Source organism: Megalobrama amblycephala, linkage group LG1, assembly GCF_018812025.1.
Source record: "Megalobrama amblycephala isolate DHTTF-2021 linkage group LG1, ASM1881202v1, whole genome shotgun sequence".
Taxonomy (NCBI): domain Eukaryota; kingdom Metazoa; phylum Chordata; class Actinopteri; order Cypriniformes; family Xenocyprididae; genus Megalobrama; species Megalobrama amblycephala.
In genome coordinates, this window is record NC_063044.1 from 20,436,156 (window position 1) to 20,460,454 (window position 24,299).

General features: G+C 38.0%; 1 protein-coding gene across 1 annotated transcript in view; it reads left to right on the forward strand.

Moving 5' to 3' along the window:
* The window catches only part of LOC125243939 (gastrula zinc finger protein XlCGF57.1-like), an 848,513-nt gene that overhangs the window by 349,766 nt on the left and 474,448 nt on the right, over positions 1-24,299 (forward strand). The gene's annotated exons all lie outside the window — the stretch shown is intronic.

The window sequence follows — 24,299 nt, forward strand, 5'->3', positions numbered from 1 at the left end:
AAAGAAAAACACAAATAAAAGATACAACAATCAGAAAAATTTCTGTTCTGAAAAAGGTACTACAATCAGATGTAACTAATACATAATCCATTATACATTTCTAACTTGGATGCACACAGGTAACCATGGCGCTGAGAAGACTAACGGTTAATTGTCTTTCTCTCAACTGATCATTTAAGTCTCTAAGGATACGCTCATAATTCTCTTCGATACGTGTCTGCAATCTATGGAGAGAATCTTCTAATGACTGATTCAGCTGATATATGCGATCTAATATTTCAGGAATCAATGCATTAACCGGCTTCAATCTGTTATGATCTTCAAAAAACTCTGCAGCTATTCTGTCACAATTTATTTGAAAATGGTAATCCAATTTGTTATGAATCGCTAAAAATTCAGAGGCGATTCTGTTTTGATTCTCTTTGAAGTGACCGTCCAATCTGATATTAATGTCATCCAATCTGCTATTAAGTTCATCAAAACGCCTATTAATGGTAATTGTGATGTTACATCTGGCTAATCTTTTAATGATTTCAACCGTTGTTTAGCGCATATGAGAAGCTACAAGTTAAAAAACTACATTTGTCTCATACCGATTACGTCAGCATGGTCGCTGCGTTATGACGCTGTCTTGGTGAGCCAATAACAACCGAACATAAGCCCAAAGCATAATATCAATGCATAAAACAGAAAAGTCATACATGCAACAAAAAGATGAATAAAGCTTTCGCCAGTTATGAAAACAACGTAACCAACAAAATAATGATCGAAAATTAACGAACATAGGTCTTTAAACAATAACGCAAATGTAGATCATAGAAAAAACAATCTTTCATATAGGCTAGCGTCAGCTGGTGCTAGAAACATTTAATGATAGAAACTTTTTCCTCTTTTCAATGAAATACCTCCATCCTTACTAAAACACGTGTATTTTAAAAACCACAGCTTAAATATTAAAAAGAAACTCACCGTTTGAAGACATCTTTTTCGGAGACTGGAGAAAAGCAGTTGCAATTTAGTTAAACTCGCAGAGATGTGTAGCTGAGATGTGATAGAGCCCAAACTTATATACACACCCTCGCAGCATAGGGATGGCGTCTTGTTTTTATTTTTCCATGTTGGGGGTTACCATGTGTTGAACAGATTAACCCTCTGGAGTCTGAGGCTGATTTGGGGCTTGGAGAAGTTTTGACATGCCCTGACATTTGTGCTTTTTTCAGGTGTTCATAAACATATAAATGACAAAAGTGTCATTACACTGTATTCAGCACAAACTAGGCTACAATAATATGTGAGGAACATGTACGTACATGTTTGTATTTTTGAAGGAATAATGTTTATGCGTGGTTATTGAAAAAACAAAAAACTTAAGTCACTGAAATAAGGCCAAAAAAAGTATATTAAATCTGTGTTCATAAGACTTCTGGGTATTGGAGGTTGTAGACTAGAGTTTTTGCTTCAGAATTATGTAAAAATTATGCTGCCTACTCCTTCATATAAAACAATAGAGAGATTTAAATTTTCTAAGACACTTTTGGTCAAGAAACACAGTATGCATGGAGGCGTGAATCCTCATGTATAATGGGTGATTCTCACCTGAGAAGACAAAAGAATTGAATAATAATGACCTGAAATGACTTGCATATTAATGAGGCCTTTCAGTCAGGTAGGCTGTGAAAAAACCCTCTGTGATCATGCTGATAACAGGATTAAAGTCCACTCAGGACAAAAAAAAAAAAAAGATTTTTGTGATCTCATGCATGCACGTATTATTGCACTTGATATGAAGAAAATTTTGTATAGGCCTATGTTAAATTACACTACCAGTCAAAAGATTGAACACATTGCCATTATAATGTTTTTAAAAGAAGTCTCAAGTCTCTAACCAATTAATGGTTTTCTATTTTAATATACTTTAAAATATAATGTATTTCTGTGATGCAAAGCGTCTGAACATTCCTACCTCTAGGGCATTTCATATAGGCTACTATATTTGTTATATTATAGAGCCTACATGTTGATGTGCAGTTGACAAACTATACATCATTAAAAAGATCTAAGACTCAAGCTCCACATTTTGACTCTTAAAATCTTATATTGACCATAATTTCTTAATATGCTTAAAAGCATACACATTTGGAGAAATATTGATGGATTCTCATATGTTTATATCAATTTTCTATACAGAGAAGTAATATTTATTATTCTATATTTATTGTCATCATTATGAGCGCTGGATGCTGTGTTTTTAATTCATACTCAAAGCCGGAGGGCGCTCTGCCCCTTTTGTCCACAAATGCCTCAGTAAAAGAAGAGGCATATCATGTGACAATCAAGGAACTAACAGAGGCAAGAGATCGCTAAATATGGCTATTCAAAACACTTTTGAAGACAATAAATACACGATTGAGATGACGAATGCATGTATTGACTGAATTTGCGTCTGAATAGCGCTCGCTCCGTGGGCGTGGCCGCATTAGCGGATAATGAGCTGAATCACAGACTTCTGACATGGCTCTCTTTTCATACAGATTACATAAACACAGAAGGTTTGTTTTCGATTTGACTTATATGTTTTAAAACCTGACATCTTAACGTTTTTTTAGACATAAGTGTAATTTTTTTGTCATTAGTATTCACTAAGTTACAGTTCATTTTCTAAGAACTATCAGATTGGAGTTCGTTCAGAGGGAGACGAGAGATCACGCATCATGTTAGTTTTCTTTATTTTACAAAAAGCACAACATTTTGTTTTTACTCTGAGTGTACACAAATGAAAGAAGATATTCCACAGATTAAAATGAAAAAAACCACGGTGGTATCGCCGGCGATACCTTCAGACCTCAGAGTGTTAAGTCACCAGATAATGACTTTACGTGATAGAGATATATATATATATATTAGGGGTGTAACGATATGCTCAGGTCACGATACGGTACGTATCTCGATACGGAGTTCACGATACGATACGTATCACGATATTTTGAACAAAATGAAACTGAAATTCAAACAAGATTTATTAAAAAAACATGAACAAATTTCAATAATTTTCCTTGTTGTACATACAAGATCACATTTCAATAAAATAAATAAATATAAAATTTTAATAAAAACCTTCTGTATTCAAATTAACAGTTGAATAGGGCTGTCTGTCACTGAAAAAAAATGTTAAATTTAACATGAACTTAGAATTATGAATAGGGCCGTTCACATATCACGTCTAAAAACGCGTGGAAGGCGCGGCCGCACCGCTTCTCCTTCTTTCCAAAGCGCTTGCGCTCCTGTGGCGTCGGTCGTTGCTATGCAACCATGAACTGAGCTCTCCAAGAGGATCAGGATGTTTCTGCAAAGGATAAATGATTTCTAGCCCTTGCATTAGTTTTACTACGAGATATATTGATGGAGATAAGATATAAAAACCACCATGTACAGCTATGATCAGCTGTTCGGCTGAGCTTTTGATGTTTTGTTACGGAAAGGCCATAGCTGATCGGTTGATTCTTGTCACACGACCTGCGGTGCGCTTGCGGCATTCTGAGAAGTTGAGAATTGCATGCGCGTCGCGACCGCGTTGATCCCATTATGAGCGCGCCTGCCGCGCGGCTACATTTGAAATATATAATAACTGACTTGCACGCGGAAAAGACGCAATATGTGAAGGGCCCCACAGAACTTCTTAAAGCAAAGCATCGCTAGCGTCTTTTGCTTTTCTGTGAGCACAGCTGTTGCTGTGCACTGCGGTGAAAGAAAGCCACGACTTTTCTCACGCGACCATGCAAGAGACTGACATGAGAAACGTTTAAACCTGCTTGCAAGATTCAATGTGTGCCCGAAACACTTACTGAACTAGAGAGCTGATTGAGACACACCATCTACGATAAATCGTTACACCCCTGATACTTATAGTAATTTAAAAATGTGGTAGCATTGGATCTGGACAGGAAGGATAACTCTGGGAGTTGGAAGGGGTGTGTCGCGATTCTGCCTTCTCACATCGCGATACAGGTTCGTGGACCTGCGTAGCGCGATTTCGGTTTCATATCGCATATCGTTACAGCCCTAATATATATATATGTGTGTGTATAAGAGGATGTGCGTGTGTAATATATATATATATATATATATATATATATATATATATATATATATATATATAATATATATATATATATATATATATACACTTGAATTATTAGGTTAGAAACTGTTTTTAAAAAGATCTAGGAACTAAACATAAATCAAAGTCTAAGATTTAAACAGAAAATATACTGCTTGTTTTATCATACAGAATTCATTTTTCTTTTTCTTTTGTAGTTAAATAATTATCTTTTTCTTTTTGTAGTTAAATAATTTTAGTACTCCATATTAAATCTAAAGAGAATACCATTTTCATCAATGACCAAAAGATGGCGCCAGAGCTCTATATATAGCATCTGAAAAAACAGATGTTTTTTCCATTTTTTCACAGCAGAAGGGTGAAAAGGCCAGCTTATCTCTCCAAATGTCTGAGTGCGCCCGAAAGACAACAGAAGATGCTTTTGTAAAGGATTTCCCATATGTGAAGGTGGTATTCCCACAGACAAGATGTTATTTAAACAAACTTTTAAAATGTGCGTGACTGTGGGTGTCACAAATTAGTTTGTGTAAGACATCAACCATAAACATTACAGAGCAATCTGTTTTTCAGAGTTGTTGTCTCAGAATGCTAACGGACATTTTAATTTGCCTAAAAACTATAAGAACGTGAGAGGGCAACATTAGACTATTGGATTTATTTAGCTTATAATTTTAAATAGAATAAAACACCATCTGAATGATCTGTCACATCCTACAGAGGGTTACAGCGATCTTATAGCGGGGTGCGCGAATAAATGTGTGTGTGTGTGTGTGTGTGTGTGTGTGTGTATGCTTAGCTCACAGGCGTTTTACGCACCCAAAAGGCATCGGGCGTCCTTAGAATAAAGTATTTAAAAATATGTTGAAGAGACAATTATCCATTTGTAGGAATTGTATTCGTTCAGACTTTTCCTGGGAGATGACTCTGTAAACAGCACTCTGTCCCAACTCCCGCTGCTTTGAGAAAACAGTATTTTCTCAGGTTTCACAGCATGGTTGCTTAGACAGAGGGAGAGATTTTTAGACTTCATTGGATTCTTCTATTTGCGTTAAGGATCTCATAAAAAAGTAAGGACTGCTTTTTCCCCTACTCTCTGAAAAAATGGGTTTGTTTTAAAAATAAATGTTTAATACTGCTTTAGAAGTTTAATTATATACATTTTATTTATAAACTTTTAAAAGAAGTGAATGTTATTCAGTGAACTTTTTGAAATATACTAAATACACAAAACACCATTTTAGTATTCAACTAGGGATAAATTAGGGATAAATGATAGAAAAATAGGCATGTCTATGAAAGGTCTCCACAAAAACATGTCTACAAAAACCTCTTATGCTTTGACAAAGCTAAAATGAATATTCAACTACTTGATGAACCTCATTTTGGGTGTTTAATATTTCATAAAAATTTGTAAACCAATTTCATACGAACATCATTGCACAATGAAATCTTTTCCTGGCTTTATTGTGATGTTTTTAAAGTTTCCTGTGAGTATTGTAAATACACAATTCTTATTTAAACTTATTACTGTTTTATGTCTCATTCTTTTAACCACTAGCAAACTCACACTAAAATCTGATCATCCGACCCCATTTTAAATCTTGTAACTCAACCGATTTGGCTTATCGTTACAACCTCATTTTGGGTGTTTAATATAATTTATACACATTTTTCATTTAGGTAAAACTATAATTAACTGGTCTCAGTAAATTTAGTAACTGTTTGTAATTCAGTGTATTACAATTTTATCACCAACTTCCTTAAAAGAACAGAACGACTGAAATGTGTGTAATCTATTTCATAAATTATGTTTATTCTTTTGACCCGACTGTTTCTAGACTCATGTTGCTTATTGTCTGCACAGACAGAGAGAGATGAGAGCGTCATAAAATGACCCAGAGCAAGCCGGAATGCGGATGCCATCACACCCTCAAATATGGCGTGTCAGAGTTCAAAAATGACCCTCAACCCTTTAAATTCATCCGTCTGCCATTTGATCACCCAGAAGATGTCCAGAGGTTCACAAGTCAACATCGCTATTCAAAATATGCGGACAAAGGTCATGTCGATCCCCGGAGAATCACCAACCATGTCAAAGGTCATTGGGGTGATACTACGGTCAAACATGGGTGGGGGATGGGAAAACTTCGTGGGTGGCCCGTGGGGGAGGGGAACGACGTGGGTGGCCCCCAGAGGTCACAGGGGTCACAGAGGTCAAAGGTCATCATCAATCATTTTGACACAAGCTGCATCATATTACTACTTTCATCAAAAAGATCTTAATTTGTGTTCTGAGCACAAACGAAGGTCTTACGGGTTTAGGACAACACGAGGGTGAGTAATTAATGACTGAAGATTCATTTTTGGATGAACTCACCCTTTAATATCCTACTCTGGTATTGTATTATTTTGATTTGTTTGTTGTGAGTATCTCCAACATTTACCTTTGCAGTTTATCTTTTTGGTTCATTTCTGCTGCTGTTAACATTTCTTAGTTACTTTAACACTTGTTTATTTGTTTTGTTTGTTTAGTCTGTGGAGAGCCAGCCCTTCTTCATTCGGTGGGCAGTATTACGTTTGGTTTGCGCTGTGTAATTCACAGAATTCCTAAAAAAAATGTTGTCACGTCCGTAACGCATGCATATTTCCCTCATCTAAAATATAAAACGATTGTATAGACGTATATTTTTCTAATGTCTGGACTCCTTTAGTAAGGGATTATGAATATATTAATAGACGGTTCAATATTAAATGCATTCTTTGAGCGTTTATATTTCAAGTCAGGAGTGTTACTTCTCTTTTCACACTAACATAAAAACAGATATCATTCCAGTTTATTTATTTATTTGTAGTGTTAAACACCGTACAAATTTTTCATGCCATTTTCTTATTTACGCAAACGTCATTTGGGGTCAAAAAAGACCCAAAGACCACCAGAGGGTTAACTCACTTCTTATCCAACACAAATGTTCCTTCATTCACCAACAGTACTAATGGACAAATAAGATAAATAACTTGTGTGTAGTTACTGTAGATTTATTCACATTACTGGACATTCATGTAATGTAATCAGTGTTGAATTCTTCATAACAGCACAAACACATCACTCTGATGTCTGTTTCAGGTTGTGATGTGCTCATAAAATTACTGAAGATGTTCCTGTCAGATGTTAAATAAATGTTTAGTAATCGACTTTATGATGTATATGGTTCAGAAATCCACTTTGGAGATGAACGTGTGCTCACTGAAGCTCTCCTGTTATCTGTACACAATAAAACGTGTTTTTACAGTAAAATCTCTATACTGTACTGTCTAGTGTCTTTACTCCTTCAACACTTCAGCAGTTCACTCTACAGTAGCTCAACAAATGTGATTTAACACAAGAAACGTGCTTTTAGTTTTCAATACTCACATTTGAAATCTCCTCCGTGTTCGATTATGACGTATCCTCTCCCGTGGCCTCCTGGGATAGAAGAGTGTCCATCGAGGAACACTTCAGAATCTGGGCGGAAGCAGTAGATCATCCAGTTTGAACTCTGATTAAAAAAAGATTATTATCTCTAACAAAGTTAGCTGAAGCCTATAACATGATAATAATAATAATAAAATGTTTGAAAAGTTAATAGCCTAATATCAAATCAAATAATATCAAAAAACAATGTTCTCATTGCAGTTTTATGCTGATTTCAGCTGATTTACCCACTCATTTAATAATATGAAAGGCTATTTTTATTCATAAAAAAGTAATTTATAAATGTAAATGTCAATATTCAGTTAAAATGTAAGACAAATTAATTATTTTTTATTAATGTTTGTTTTGTAATGTTTTATTTATTTATTAGTTTATTCATTCATTCATTTATGTACTTATTACAATATCAGGGTCACTTAAGCAGTTTATAAAATGACACTGCCTGCTTACATTGTTAATTCTGCATTTCATTCAACCAATCATATTCGAGTGACAAGTTTACAGTTTATGTCAAGTTTATGCATACAACCAGGGTTTTGTGCTGGTTATCATTTCTTACTTTAAGGATAATGGGTTGGGTTAGGTTTAGGGGTAGCGTTAGGACTAACTTGTAGGGATCTTGTTACCAGATCAACAAAACATGGACAGTGGAATATGTCCTGCTTGAAACCATGGCAAAGATTTTTAACATACAGCAGCTCAAAATGTCTCTCTACCAAACATATGTTCCAAGACCATAAAAAGAGTTCACTAATTTTAACTATGTTGTACATGTTTCTCAATCAGACACTTTACTTACAGTACATGTACAGCATAACTGACTGTAAGAGCTGTAATAGTGCACGTCTGTGTTTCTGCTCTACAGTACAGCACACACACACGCTGTGTTTTCATGTTTTATGGGGACTTTCCATAGACATAATGGTTTTTATACTGTACAAACTGCATAACCTATCCCTCTACGTTAAACCTACCCATCACAGAAAACTTTCTACAATTTACATTTTCCAAAAACATAATTTATTATTACCCCCTCTCCCCCATATATTGTATACCCCCCTCCCCTAGCCCTAAACCTACCCACCACACAAAACTTTCTGCATGTTTTGAATTAAAAAAAAAATTAAGTTTAGTATGTTTTTAAGCCATTTGGTTTACGATGACAAGGGAAGTGTCCTCATCAACCATGTTTACATTGTAATGCATATGTCATTACAGACATTTGTGTAGGCTACTCATAAACCACATATATCTGTACACGCAAACACACACACACACCAATAAAGTTATGTTAAAAAAACCTGAAATATCTGCCTTCTCCAGATTAGCCTGTACAATTAAGTGTTGCATCCTATATCAAATATCCCTGAAAAGTATTAATGCTATATTTTCAGTTTCATTTTTAGCTATACATCTAAATTAACCAGTTTTTAAAGGTGCTCCTTCCAAAGCCAGAAGTGGCCTTGTTTTTTATGATATTTAGAGCATATTTGCTGTGTCAACTGTACTGTATATTTACCAACATTGGCCCTAATTGTTTTTAACTATTAACATGCTTACTGTTCCATTTTGAGCTTACACCCTGGTTGGCCAGTGCTGACTGTGCCATACATATGCCAAATGTGGTCCAAAGTTGAAGTAATGGAGTACAGTTGGAGTTCACATTCAGAATCGCCAATGATTACACTCTGTCATCTTTGCCAAAACTGGTCCAGATATGTTTTAGTATATCTGGGCCACATTTGCTGCATTATATGTGGGCCAGTTTAGGCTTACAACCTGGTTAGCCAGTGCTGACTGTGCCGTACATTTGCCAAATGTGGTCCAAATTTGAAGTAATGTATCTGGGCCATATTTGTTATGCCATGTGTGGGCCACTTTAGGTTCACATTCAGAATAGCCAGTGATTACTGTTCCAAAAGTTTGCCAAAACTGGCCCAGGTAAGTTTTAAGATAATTGGGCCACATTTGCTGCATTATATGTGGGCCAGTTTAGGTTCAAACCCTGATTAGCCAGTGCTGACTGTGCCGTACATTTGCCAAATGTGGTCCAAAGTTGGAATAATGTATCCGGGCCATATTTGTTATGCCATGTGTGGGCCACTTTAGGTTCACATTCAGAATAGCCAGTGATTACTGTTCCAAAAGTTTGCCAAAACTGGCCCAGGTAAGTTTTAAGATAATTGGGCCACATTTGCTGCATTATATGTGGGCCAGTTTAGGTTCAAACCCTGATTAGCCAGTGCTGACTGTGCCGTACATTTGCCAAATGTGGTCCAAAGTTGAAATAATGTATCCAGGTCATATTTGTTATGCCATGTGTGGGCCACTTTAGGTTCACATTCAGAATCGCCAGTGATTACTGTTCCAAAAGTTTGCCAAAACTGGCCCAGATAAGTTTTAAGATAACTGGGCCACATTATTTGTGGGCCAGTTTAGGCTTACACCCTGGTTAGCCAGTGCTGACTGCGCCGTACATTTGCCAAATGTGGTCCAAAGTTGGAGTAATGTATTCGGCCCATTTTTGTTATGCCATGTGTGGGCCACTTTAGGTTCACATTCAGAATTGCCAGTGACTACTGTCACACAATTTTGCCAAAACTGGCCCAGATAAGTTTTAAGATAATTGGGCCACATTTGCTGCATTATATGTGGGCCAGTTTAGGCTTACACCCTGGTTAGCCAGTGCTGACTGTGCCGTACATTTGCCAAATGTGGTCCAAAGTTGGAACAATGTATCTGAGCCATTTTTATTTTGCCATTTGTGGGCCACTTTAGGTTCACATTCAGAATCGCCAGGAATTACTTTCCACATCTTTGCCAAAACTGGCCCAGATATGTTTTAAGATAACTGGGCCACATTTACTGCATTATATGTGGACCAGTTTAGGCTCACACCCTGGTTAGCCAGTGCTGACTGTGCCGTACATTTGCCAAATGTGGTCCAAAGTTGAAGTAATGTATCTGGGCCATTTTTGTTATGCCATGTGTGGGCCACTTTAGGTTCACATTCAGAATCTCCAGGGATTACTTTCCACATCTTTGCCAAAACTGGCCCAGATATGTTTTAAGATAACTGGGCCACATTATTTGTGGGCCAGTTTAGGCTCACATCCTGGTTAGCCAGTGCTGACTGTGCCGTACATTTGCCAAATGTGGTCCAAAGTTGGAATAATGTATCCGGGCCATATTTGTTATGCCATGTGTGGGCCACTTTAGGTTCACATTCAGAATCGCCAGTGATTACTCTTCCAAAAGTTTGCCAAAACTGGCCCAGATAAGTTTTAAGATAACTGGGCCACATTTGCTGCATTATATGTGGGTCAGTTTAGGCTTACACCCTGGTTAGCCAGTGCTGACTGTGCCGTACATTTGCCAAATGTGGTCCAAAGTTGGAGTAATGTATTCGGCCCATTTTTGTTATGCCATGTGTGGGCCACTTTAGGTTCACATTCAGAATCTCCAGGGATTACTTTCCACATCTTTGCCAAAACTGGCCCAGATATGTTTTAAGATAACTGGGCCACATTATTTGTGGGCCAGTTTAGGCTCACATCCTGGTTAGCCAGTGCTGACTGTGCCGTACATTTGCCAAATGTGGTCCAAAGTTGGAGTAATGTATTCGGCCCATTTTTATTTTGCCATGTGTGGGCCACTTTAGGTTCACATTCAGAATCGCCAGTGATTACTGTTCCAAAAGTTTGCCAAAACTGGCCCAGATAAGTTTTAAGATAACTGGGCCACATTTGCTGCATTATATGTGGGTCAGTTTAGGCTTACACCCTGGTTAGCCAGTGCTGACTGTGCCGTACATTTGCCAAATGTGGTCCAAAGTTGGAGTAATGTATTCGGCCCATTTTTATTTTGCCATGTGTGGGCCACTTTAGGTTCACATTCAGAATCGCCAGTGATTACTGTTCCAAAAGTTTGCCAAAACTGGCCCAGATAAGTTTTAAGATAACTGGGCCACATTTGCTGCATTATATGTGGGTCAGTTTAGGTTCAAACCCTGATTAGCCAGTGCTGACTGTGCCGTACATTTGCCAAATGTGGTCCAAAGTTGGAGTAATGGAGTACAGTTGGAGTTCACATTCAGAATCGCCAATGATTACACTCTGTCATCTTTGCCAAAACTGGCCCAGCTGTGTTTTAAGATAACTGGGCCACATTTGCTGCATTATATGTGGGCCAGTTTAGGCTTACAGCCTGGTTAGCCAGTGCTGACTGTGCAGTACATTTGCCAAATGTGGTCCAAAGTTGGAATAATCTATCCGGGCCATACGTTTTATGCCATTTGTGGGCCACTTTAGGTTCACATTCAGATTTGCCGGTGATTACTGTCCCAAAAGTTTGCCAAAACTGGCCCAGATATGTTTTAAGATAACTGGGCCACATTTGCTGCATTATATGTGGACCAGTTTAGGCTCACACCCTGGTTAGCCAGTGCCGACTGTGCCGTACATTTGCCAAATGTGGTCCAAAGTTGGAGTAATGTATTCGGCCCATTTTTGTTATGCCATGTGTGGGCCACTTTAGGTTCACATTCAGAATTGCCAGTGATTACTTTCCACATCTTTGCCAAAACTGGCCCAGTTGTGTTTTAAGATAACTGGGCCACATTTGCTACAGCATATGTGGGCCACATTTGGTTTAAAGCCAAATTAGCCATTGTTGATTGTGCCACATTTTTGCCAAAGATGGCCCACATTTGGTTTGTGATATTTGGGCCATATTCATTATTTATCACATGGGCCACTTCAGGCTCACATTCAGATTACACATTGCCGTAAGTGCCACATCTTTGCCTAAAAAGGCCCACACTGTGATTTGAAATATTTGGGCCATATTTGCCATGTTACATGTGGGCCACTTAAGGCTCACATACATTTTGTCCGGGCCATAAGAAGGCCTGCAGTGCCGCATCATTGCCTGAAGTGGCCCACATCCGTTTGCTATCTGGGATGGCTTCTCTGTGATCTAAATCGGGGCAATCCTGCGCTGTCTGCACTGCCCCATTTAGGAGAATGGCCACTGGTATGCTCAGCCCGGATAGGCAGGAACCTCCATGCAGAAAAGATCCTTATCATACGGCCAGCCATGTGAACAAGACTGCTGTCCCATAACACGCATTTAACGTTTGCATTTATCTTTTGACATAAAGGAGGTCATTATAGTATAAAAACATATATTAAGTTTTTATCTATGTAATCCCTGCTGATAAAAGTAGTCTCTTGGAGTTGTGACATCTCAAAGTTAGATTCATCAGTACAAGAAAGAATCAGGTAGTCACACCTGAGCACTGCTCACCTGGTATGTGAAGATGCTAACCAGAACTCACTGGAGGTGTGACCCAAACACTTTCAAACACAAATACACCATAGGAAATGGACATGTGTTTCTAAATTATTAACTTTTTTACTAACAGTATAAGTGGAGCTCGAGGGTGATAAAACAAAAAAAACAACACAAAAATAAGTCATGACTCCCATTAACATTTATTTCCAAACCCCCACAGACAGTCCTTCAGAAGCCTGTGGATGATGAGGACAGAGACGACTCCACTGCTGCTGAGATCATGAGCGTCATCACGAGCTGTATGAGAAGCTTTACTGAAGAAGGTTTGGCTTTATTTGTTACTTGAGTTAAAAACATCTCCATTTACATACAGCAGCTAGAATAAATGTTTATAATTAAATGTGTGATAATTATTCTTTCATAGCATCAGCAAACATGCTGAGTGACCTGAAGAAGTTCAGGCTGGGACGGGAGGTGCCAGAAGAAAACCTGGATCTCTTCAGATTCCCTGTTGCACACACACACACACACACACACTTTTCAAACGTAAATAATATTCACATATTTTAAACATTTATAAATTAATTTATAAATCATCTCACCTTTTTGGAGAACAGGGGAAAAGCACTCCTTTCGCAAACGCGCTAAACATGAAATGTCTTTCTAATCTGATCAAACAATAGTTCATTGGTTGAAAAGTCAGCACCTTAAGGCTATATGACATTCTTTTTATTAAGCTCAGAATAAGGTTCTTTGTTTATTACAGTCCATAATATCGCCATTGTTCTTCAGAGAGATCTCTGTGAAGAGAGGCCTGGACCACTGCTGTGCCGACGCCGCGATGGCTCGGCTGTCAGGCATCCAGCAGGTCAGCCACAGCGGGTAAGCGCCTCGGGGTGTAACAAGCTGCGTTTTAAATTCATACATTTCCTTTAAACAAAATAAATGCTCCAAATATATCCACAAGTCGATGTAAAATCGACTTGTTTAACACATCATATCAAACTTAATTCAATACACGGATTTATTAATAGCTTATTCCTGCTGAACTATTAAGAGCTGTACGGGCGTTTACTCATGAGTAAAATAGAACAATAGCACACCCTGGTGGTCGCGACAAGGACCGTTAAATTTATTTAAAAGAACCCGCAGTCTAATAAAACGGCACGTGCTCGTTTTAGTTTGTTTTTCCCCTCGATGCATGGAAATACATTAAATTATGTTCTCGTTATATTTATATAATATAGGGTTTAAAATGTATTGTAGTATTTAATTGAAAGGCTATGAAAACCTGTGAGAGGGATGACGTCACCCCTGCCCCACCCATACCCCGCCCATACCCCGCCCAAACCCCGCCCAAACCCCGCCCAACATATTCTGAATGCGTATAAACATCCGGACTCGACTCAACAGTAAAAAAAGTTTGTATTTTGGACTTTTCTGCTTCTTCGTTCTTCAGCGATCTGATTTCCAGCAATGTTCAGCAACGGTAAGACATAAAATATATTCAATTTGTGCTGTGCTTTGGCGCGGGGGTGTTAATTTCTTTTACGGCATTTTGTTTGTAATACGTATAATGTTGATTTTTTTTTTTTATTTAAAAATGCTGAAAAGAGGTAGGCCTATTTTGGTTCTTTGTTTTGACCATCGCGTGTTTTAATCTGGCCATTTTGTTTGCGTTTGCAATCTGTGGGATGTTTATACGTTAAAAAAGGTTGTTTAGCGTTAAACTGGTGATTTTTAAAATTATGGATATCGTGTTTCTTTTGCAATAAGTTAAAAGTCAGTTGCTGCTATAATTGTTTGACGGTCGTGTTAAAATGTTTCTTTTGTTTGCAATAAGTTAAAAAGTCGGTTGCTGCTATAATTGTTTCTTTTGTTTGTGTTTGCAATAAGTTGGTTGCCTATATAATTGTTAAAATGTTTCTTTTGTTTGCAATAAGTTAAAAGTTGGTTGCTGCTATAATTGTTTGTCGGTCGTGTTAAAATGTTTCTTTTGTTTGCAATAAGTTAAAAGTCGGTTGCTGCTATAATTGTTTGTCGGTCGTGTTAAAATGTTTCTTTTGTTTGCAATAAGTTAAAAGTTGGTTGCTGCTATAGTTTTCTTTTGTTCACGTTTATTTTTAAAATTACGGTTAATTTGAAATTTGTATGGCCCTTAAACTTTTGTTGGTGGTTCAGCATGTTGAAATTGATTTTATTTTTTTTATGGTCGTAATATATGTAACTCCTATTTTAAAATTACGGATAATGTATTTTGCTCGGCTTTTAAAGCAGATGGTTGTTTTTATGGGTCATGTAACATGATTTCCATGCCTTTTTTCAGCGATCTTCAGCAGCGAACAACCTAGGTAAGACAATCTCTTCAAATTTATGCTGCTATTGTTGGTTTGGCCGCGGTGTGTTTTGCATTTTTAAATTACGCTAATGTAAATGGTTCTTAAGTGCTTGCTATGTCACCAGCTATTGTTTGTTTGCAAACGGCTAGACTGGTAATGTTAGTTTTTATATGCTAAAAAAAAGTTGGGATGACCTGCGTGTGTTTTGCATTTTTAAATTCCGGCTAATGTAGTTGGTATTTCATGTTTGGTTCTTTAAGCATCTGCTGTTGCTATTGTTTGTTTTGTCACCGCATGTTAAAATGTTTCTTTTGTACCAACGCGTGCTGAGTCTGCGATGCTTTTCTTTCTATTGCCTAACAATTCGTCATGCTCTTTGTTGTCAACACAAAGGCAGCGCCATATTTGTTTGTTCCAGCCATGTGGCGTTTTTCCGGTTACATTGTGTTTGTATGCCGATGCTACCGGCTGATGCTTTTACATTGTTTCACGGATTACGCTAAATGATTTCTTTATTAATAATTCTTAATAATTTTAATCTAGGCGTTTCCAGCTGATGTTTTATGCTAAATGCCTTCATATACAGCAGCAAATCAGCGTGCTTTTGTTTTACCATTGTTTGTACATGGGTAAGCCATGTTGCTCCTGGGCAGCGCCATATTTGTTTTGTGTCGTCATTAATCGAAACGTTTTTTCCGGCAAAGTGATGTGGCTTCCGGCTGATGTTTTTATGGTTTCATGGGATATGCTAAATATCTCCTAACACGGCTTGATGTATTATTGTTTCAATGCATATGACTGTTTTATTTATTAATGATGTTTGGTGTATTATTGGATCTCTATTTATTTCAATACATGCGATTTTGTTTTAATTAATCTTAATTAATGAATTTGCTGTTTTATTTTATATATATATATATATATATCTTAATTTAAACCTATTTCATTATTTTTAAATCCTAATTATATTTATTCTAAATCATTTAATTTTAAATCCTAATTTTATATTTCATTAATTTTAAAATATCTTAATTATATTTACTCCTAACTTTAAATATTATTTTAAATCTTAATTATTTATTGTTTCATTAAATCCTAATTTTATATTTCATATTTCATTAATGTTTAAATATCTTAATTCATTAATTATATTTACTCCTTATTTTAATTTTTATATTTTTCCTAATTCATTAATTTTAAATTATTTTAAACATTAATTATTTATTCTAATTCATTAAATCCTCATTTTATATTTCCTGTTTCATTAACTTTTAAATATCTTAATTATATTTACTCCTAATTTTTCCTAAATTTAAATTATTTATTCTATTTCATTAAATCCTAATTTTATATTTCATTAATGTTTAAATCTTAATTCATTAATTATATTTACTCCTTATTTTAATTTTTTTAAACCTTAATTGTTTATTCTATTTCATTAAATCCTCATTTTATATTTCCTGTTTCATTAATTTTTAAATATCTTAATTATATTTACTCATTTTTCCTAACTTTAAATCTTAAATCCTATTTCATTAATGTTTAAATATCTTAATTATATTTACTCCTTATTTTAATTTTTATATTTTTCCTAATTCATTAATTATTTATTCTAATCCATTAAATCCTCATTTTATATTTCCCATTTCATTTTAAATTCATTAATTATATTTACGCCTAATTCATTAATTTTAAATCTTAATATTTCATTACATTTATTCCTATTTCATTATTTTAAGACTAGTGTTATTGAATTGGAGATGACTGATCTGAGAAATGGTATATGTGATTTGTATTTTAACCCATTCGTCTTATTGTATACATGCTTAGTCACTGCTAATATGTCATTAAAATGTATCGTCTGAGAATTCGTCCCTCCCATCACTTCTGCAGGGGTGTGGTGTTGCTGCATTAAAGGATGTATACAGAACCCTGCGTATTTGCTATCACTAGAAAGGCTTTTACCCTCAGAGTTGTCGGGGGCGGTTCTTCAGGATGTTCATGCCGTGTAAATGTAATTACTAAATCATGTGTTTGTTATATCTTTTATAGTCTCAAATGTTGAACAGAGCGCATTCGAGGCCATCGACCGTTGTAAGTACAAATTTATGAGAATTTGTTTTTCATAAATGTTTACATAATTTTATGATGATTATAATTGTATACTAAATGTACAATTTTATTTTTTCAGTAGCTGACAGTCCAAGCATTATAGAGGACTCGGACGACGGTAAAATATTACTATTATCTACAGATGGTACATTTTATTTCTGTTCATGCTAAAATCTAACTTTTTAATTTTTTTTTATTTATTTTTATAGAATTGCCTTCCTTGGTCACACTTCCCGGCTTCATTGACCTTACCACGGACGATTTTGAGGAAACCCCCACAAACGAGTCATCAAGGGTTAGGAGACGGGGGTCATCCATTAATTTTTGTCAAACGCCACCACAGCAGGAACAAATAATATCCAGCAGTGACGCGGTAGATCTAGAGTTGGAAGCTAGCGGGCGACCGGGGCCAAGCTCAGCAGTCCCTCCAAAGAAGAGGCGTTGCGTCAGTGGATCGAGTCAGGCATCCGATGGTAAGTTTTGACTCATCCTTATTATTTCAAATTAATATTCAATATATTCATTTAAAATGATGTTTATAAAGAATACCTGGTGTTAGTCAAAAAGCTGTATGCGCAATTAATGGTCAAACTTTAATTTGAGTTTTGGTTTATATTTCTAAACAGATATCCGTGTTGGACCCGCTGACGACCCGCTGATGTGGACGGAATTGCAAGTGAAAGAGTGGGACTCTTCATCTTTTACCAGTGATCGAGACGATCCGTGGACAGTGAGAGGTAGACAAACTCCGTATTCATTTTGCGAAGCGTCTGAAGGAGAAGAGGGGGACGACGAAGGAGAAGAGGTGGTCGAAGAAGAGGTAGACAAAGGAGAGGAGGAAGAGCGAGGGGATACCCCTAGGAATCACGAGCGTGCCGGCAAAATAGACGTGCTCACCGCTGATTTTAACAATTTTGTTACCGTCTTCAACGAGGACCATACCAGAGCAGCGGAGGAACGTGCCAGAGCAGCGGAGGAACGTGCCAGAGCAGCGGAGGAACGTGCCAGAGCAGCGGGGGAACGCGCCAGAGCAGCAGAGGAGCGTGCTAGAGCAGCAGAGGAACGTGACAGAACTGCACGGGAGATAGGATTTCTTCACCACAGACTGGACTTGTTGGAAGCTCGTCGTCAGGAGGAAAACGAGAGATCAGCAGCCGAATTTGGTACGCTGTACAATAGACTTGATGGACACGGTGCTGGACTACATGAAATAATAGACATTATCCAAAGAATGCAGAGAAATGCTGACGCACATTATGCCCGAGTTGAAAGATCAGAAATTGAACAGATGCGAGAGAGGCAATTAATAGTGAGTCTGCTTAACGCCGTAGTCGCTGCACTCCAACGAAGATAGATACACGCACGTGATTCGTAATGCATCACAGTTTATCAGTATTTGTTGCGTTTTGATTATACATGTAAATGTGGTTTCTTTATTCTCAACCGTTATGCTATGATGTCTACCTTTCTGCTTTGAATGCTTGTTTCCGATGTTTTATCTTTATCATTTTGTGATATTACATATTCTGTTTGTTACTTTTGATCTAAAAAAATAAAAACAATTAAAATGGATACAGAGAACTGTTTTTCCACAGCCGAGACACGTAGCAGTCATCCAGACCAATCTCTCTCAGAGGTGTTACAAAGCCTGCTTGAAACGCAAACCGTGAGTACCCAAAACATGTGTGACAGTTTGCAGCATTTGCTAGACATGTATTCAGATCGTGTAGAAACATCTTTTGTCGATGATGCACCGCTGCATCAGACTTCAAATTTGGAACGTTTAGAAGCAGCAATTGAACGGTATCCAAATATTAATTTGTCAGAACGGTTACAGGAATTATTAAACATAATACAAGACGGCGGGGGTTAAATAATAGTCGTGGAGTAACGTTTAATGGGGGCATTATTGATAACAATCAGCAGCAGTCGTCTAGCATTGCGGCTCTCCCTACAGATACTGTCGGATCAGCAAACAATACAATATCATCCGATCAACCTGCGGGTACGTCGGCGCTACTGCGTTCAGACATTGATACGCTGATTCGGGAGGGCGGCCTGATTAACGGCTATCATGTTTTACCGCGACCGCGTTTCAATAGTTTGCAATTGCGACGGCTCATGAATCTGAGGGAGATTAACTCTACAGATTTGGCGGCGTACCACATTTTTTTTGCACGATGCTTTTGACGAAATAGTCTCCCATGCTCGAGATATTGGTGGCGAAGCATGTGTAATCAATTTAACCCTTTCAGCCCCTACGCTAAAATCACCAGTTTCTGCTGTTTTAACAGATGGAAATAATTACTCCGTCAACATATTTACCGACCAAATTGCAAAGGTTTTACAGAGTAGCGATAGATTGATGTCAGATGATTCCGTCGAAATCGAAGCTAATGTAGCCATGAATCGACAAGGAGGGCGGCATCGTCGTAAACTTATGGATTTAGCTCTGGATCGGGTCATCAAACGGAAAAAAATGTCGCTATTTTGTCCGACAAACGTTTCAAACAACTTATGCTTCTCTATCTGTCTAGCACGTTTTCTCAATCCACAATTACCCGAGAATGAGTTAGAAAGAACTGCGGTGACCATCCATAACAGCGCCGGCTTCTCAATTCAAAAACAAATTGGATTCGACAACATACGGGCTTTTGAATCCCTTCTAGACATTAAAATAGTGGGTTTTTTTACAGGACGAGCGCGGGGGGCTTAGAAACATACAAAAATCACGATGCCCCCCACCCTAAAACAGTATGTCTTTATTTGCAAAATAATAATTTCTATATGATTCTGAATTTGACTGCGTTCATCGGAGCCAATTACGTGTGTGAATTCTGCTACAAGGGTTACTCGAATCGTAGAGAGCATCACCAGGGGCGGCACAATTGCTTCATACAACCCATTCCACCCAAGGACCCTTGCAATAAATACATTTTTTATGACTTTGAAACGCAATATGTAAATGACCGACATCAAGCGAATTTTGTCTGCGGCATCACTTTTAAAGGTGAGAAATTTGTAGCCAAAGGACCTGACTGTATAGCGAAACTAATCGCCCGGTTTAGACAACCTCGATACGAGGGATACTGCTTCATAGCTCATTATGCGTCCAGATTTGACTCCTTTCTAATTCTGGAGTATTTTTGCAAGGCTGGGCTTACTCTTGATGTTATAATGCAAGGATGTAAATTAATCTTCATGTACGATGAAGAGTATAGCCAGTGATACATCGATAGCTACGCGTTCATACCGATGGCCCTGTCTAAGATGCCCGCCGCGCTCAATTTGACCACGAGAGAAAAAGGGTATTTTCCGCATCTTTTCAATAGACCGGAAATTGCAAAATACCGGGGGATGTACCCCAACAAAAAGTTCTACAATTACGATAACATGTCTGATAAAGATCAGGTAAAGTTTGATGCATGGTACAATAGTGTCAAGGGTGAAATCTTCGATTTCAGGAAGGAGTTGTATGACTACGGTGTAAATGATGTCGTCTTACTGCGTGAGGCATGCATGAAATACAGAGAGGCGTTCATTGATTGCACAGGGCTCGACCCGTTCAATTCAACGACGCTTGCCGGCTGTTGCATGGCTGTCTTCAAAACCCACTATCTCGAGAAAGATATGCTAGCTCTGACGCATAATAACGCTTACGTCCGCCAGAGTAAGACTTACTCAAATGCATCGATCGAATGGCTCGAGTATGTAAAAAAGACTCGAAACGTTGATATTCACCATGCGGTTAACCACGGCGAGGTGCCGATTGGTCGTTACTTTTTAGATGGATTCTACGAGGAGGGAGAGTCGAGATACGGGTTCGAATTTAACGGTTGCGTTCACCATGGACATTCGTGCCGCTTTGAACCTCATCAGCGACATCCTATGTCAGGGGTGACTTATGCGGAACTCAGGAGACAGTTTGACGAAAAGGTTGAAATTCTACAGAATACCTACGGTTTGCAAATCGAGGTTCTTTGGGAATGTGAATGGGCGGAAATGAAACGGTCTGATCCTTCTGTGAAGGAATTTATGAGTACTTATTCGGCGCCCGAGAGACTGAAGCCGAGAGAGGCATTGTTTGGCGGACGAACTAACGCTTATAAACTGTATCACAAAACAGTTGAGGGCGAGAGAATAAGTTACGTAGATTTTACGAGCTTATATCCTTTCTGTCAGGCTAGGAAAAGCTACCCGATCGGACACCCTCAAATTATTTTCAAAGATTTTGAACCGATCAAAAATGATTACGGTATCATCAAAGCTAAAGTTTATCCGCCTCGTAAATTGTTACACCCGGTTCTCCCGTACAGATGCGGCGGTAAACTGATGTTTCCATTGTGCGGTAAATGTGCACACGCTCAAAACCAGACAACAGACTGTACCCACACTGATGAAGAGAGAGCGCTCACGGGGTGTTGGGTCAGCATCGAGCTTTTGAAAGCGATTGAGAAGGGTTACGTTATTGCAGCGATTGAAGAGGTTTGGCATTTCCCACAACGGTCAGACACATTATTTCGTGAATACGTAAAGACGTTTTTATGCCTGAAGCAACAAGCGTCTGGTTACCCGTCAAACGTTGTCACTGATGCTGACAAAGAGGCTTATATATGCGAATATTATGAAAAAGAGGGTATTCGCCTTGATGCCGAAAAGATCAGTCACAACCCCGCACAGAGGGCTATCAATAAATTATTGCTGAACAGTTTATGGGGGAGGTTCTCCACGCGCGAAAATTTGGCTTATACCGAGCTTGTGAACGATCCTGAAGATTTCACCAGAATTGTTTTTGGCGAAACCGACACGCTGACTTATTTTACTTTCGTCTCGGATGACGTTGCTCTAGTCCAACATCGACCCCCAAAAGGTGATGTTCGTCAGACTCGTGACATTAACGTGTTTGTAGGAGCTTTTACAACAGCTCATGCGCGGCTTGAGTTGTACGAGCTCATGGATCAACTCAGTGACCGCTTGTTATATTCCGACACCGACAGCGTTATTTTTGTCTCTAGGGAGGGGGACTGGGACCCCCCTCTAGGAGATCATCTGGGGGAGCTGACGAATGAAATAGACGACGGAGATTATATAACAGAATTTTACAGAACCCGATTTCACCACTCTTCCTTATGGCTACTGATTCGATGCTACACAGGGGCCTTCAGGATGCTTCTGATTTTGATTTCAGACTTCAGCATCCATTCTCAGCGGTAATCAGTGGACCTTCTAATTCAGGGAAAAGTTATTTTGTAAAAAGTCTGTTGGAAAATGGCCTGAAACTGATTTCTAAAAAAATTGAAAACATTGTGTATATTTATAGCTGTTGGCAGCCACTGTATGATGAATTGCTTAAACTGTATGACATTAAATTTGTGGAAGGAATTCTCAGTGATGATGATTTATTACCCGTCAACAAGACAAATCTTTTGATTTTGGACGACCTTATGAACGAAGCGGGTGGAAACAATCAGGTCGAAAAGGTTTTTACGCAATTTGTGCATCATCGTAATCTTAGCGCTATTTATATAGTGCAGAATTTATTTGCCCAAGGTAAATCCAGTAGAACCATCAGCTTGAACACAAATTATATGATTTTGTTTAAAAACCCACGGGATGCCAATCAAGTAGCGGTACTAGGTCGGCAAATGTATCCTGGAAACACAAAATACTTTATGGAATGCTATCAAGATGCAACCAGTCGACCTTACGGTTATTTAATGATAGACTATAAAGCAAAAACTCCTGAACAATTCCGTCTCAGAACAGGATTGCTGTCCGACCATCAAGTGGTTTATCTCCAGAAAAAACGAAGAACGTGATCACCCGTAATGTCCGCGAGACTTTGTAAACATCTACCATTGTTGAAACTGATACATAAAGCTACGCCAAAACAACGTAGGCTTATTTTACAATCGGCGTCCGACGAACTCATTTTAACATTGTGTGAAGTTGCTCTCAACATTCTCTACGGTACAATTCCTGTCAATCGACAACAGTACCAAAAACTGAGAAGGAGAAAAAAGGAAATTAAATTTGTCATCGATTAAAAAAAAAAAATCGGCCTATCAGCCAAGAAGAAAGTCTTTAATCAGACTGGTGGATTTCTTTTACCGCTCCTTAGTGTTGCTGTACCATTTATTTCCAGCTCGATATCTAGACGTGGTTGAGTATGGAGTATGCTGAGAAAATGTATTTAGTACCACAACATCAACTGGAAAAGCTGAAAAATGAGAATGTTCGTGAAAATATCCAACAGACTGTAGAGAACGATCTGGACACTTCCATAAGGACGATCTTGCTCAGGGGTGATTTGAATCAGTACGAAAAAGCCAAACTCTATGCGAACATCCTGACCCAGTTTTTGACTATCGTTAAACAAGGTGAACGGGAGAGTAGCGTTTTAACGTTGTCACTACCCAATTCTGAACCATCCCATAAAGATGAACGTCCACCAACCATACCTGAAGATGACGGAGGTGTGGATGATGTCATAAGTGAAGTTCTGAAGAATGTACCATCAAGAAGTGTGAAAAACAGTCGGTACATATTAGACAAATTGTCTAAAGCTAAAGGACTCAGTGCATGGAACGAGACGGGAGAGTTTGTGTTCAGGGGAAAAGCCATACCTGGGTCGCACATGCTTGATTTGATAAAAAATGTCACAGCGCCACAAAAGGTCCGGGATGACAGAAGACCTCCAGGATGGTCAGAGTTTATACAAACCTTTGCCGAATTAAACATACCGTTTTCTACCATACCGAATCATAATGTTAGACGGCTGATTAATTCTTTAAAAAGACCCGATACTGCGCCCCCGGAATTTGAAAGTCCTTCTGATATTGTTACACCAGAACGTAAATCGTTTTCTAAAAGAAGAAAAAAAGTAAGCGTGTCAGGCGCTTCAGAAGGTCAAGCGTTCAATTCGCCGACTATCGATCGAAGTCAGTGGTTAGAATTTTAAAAT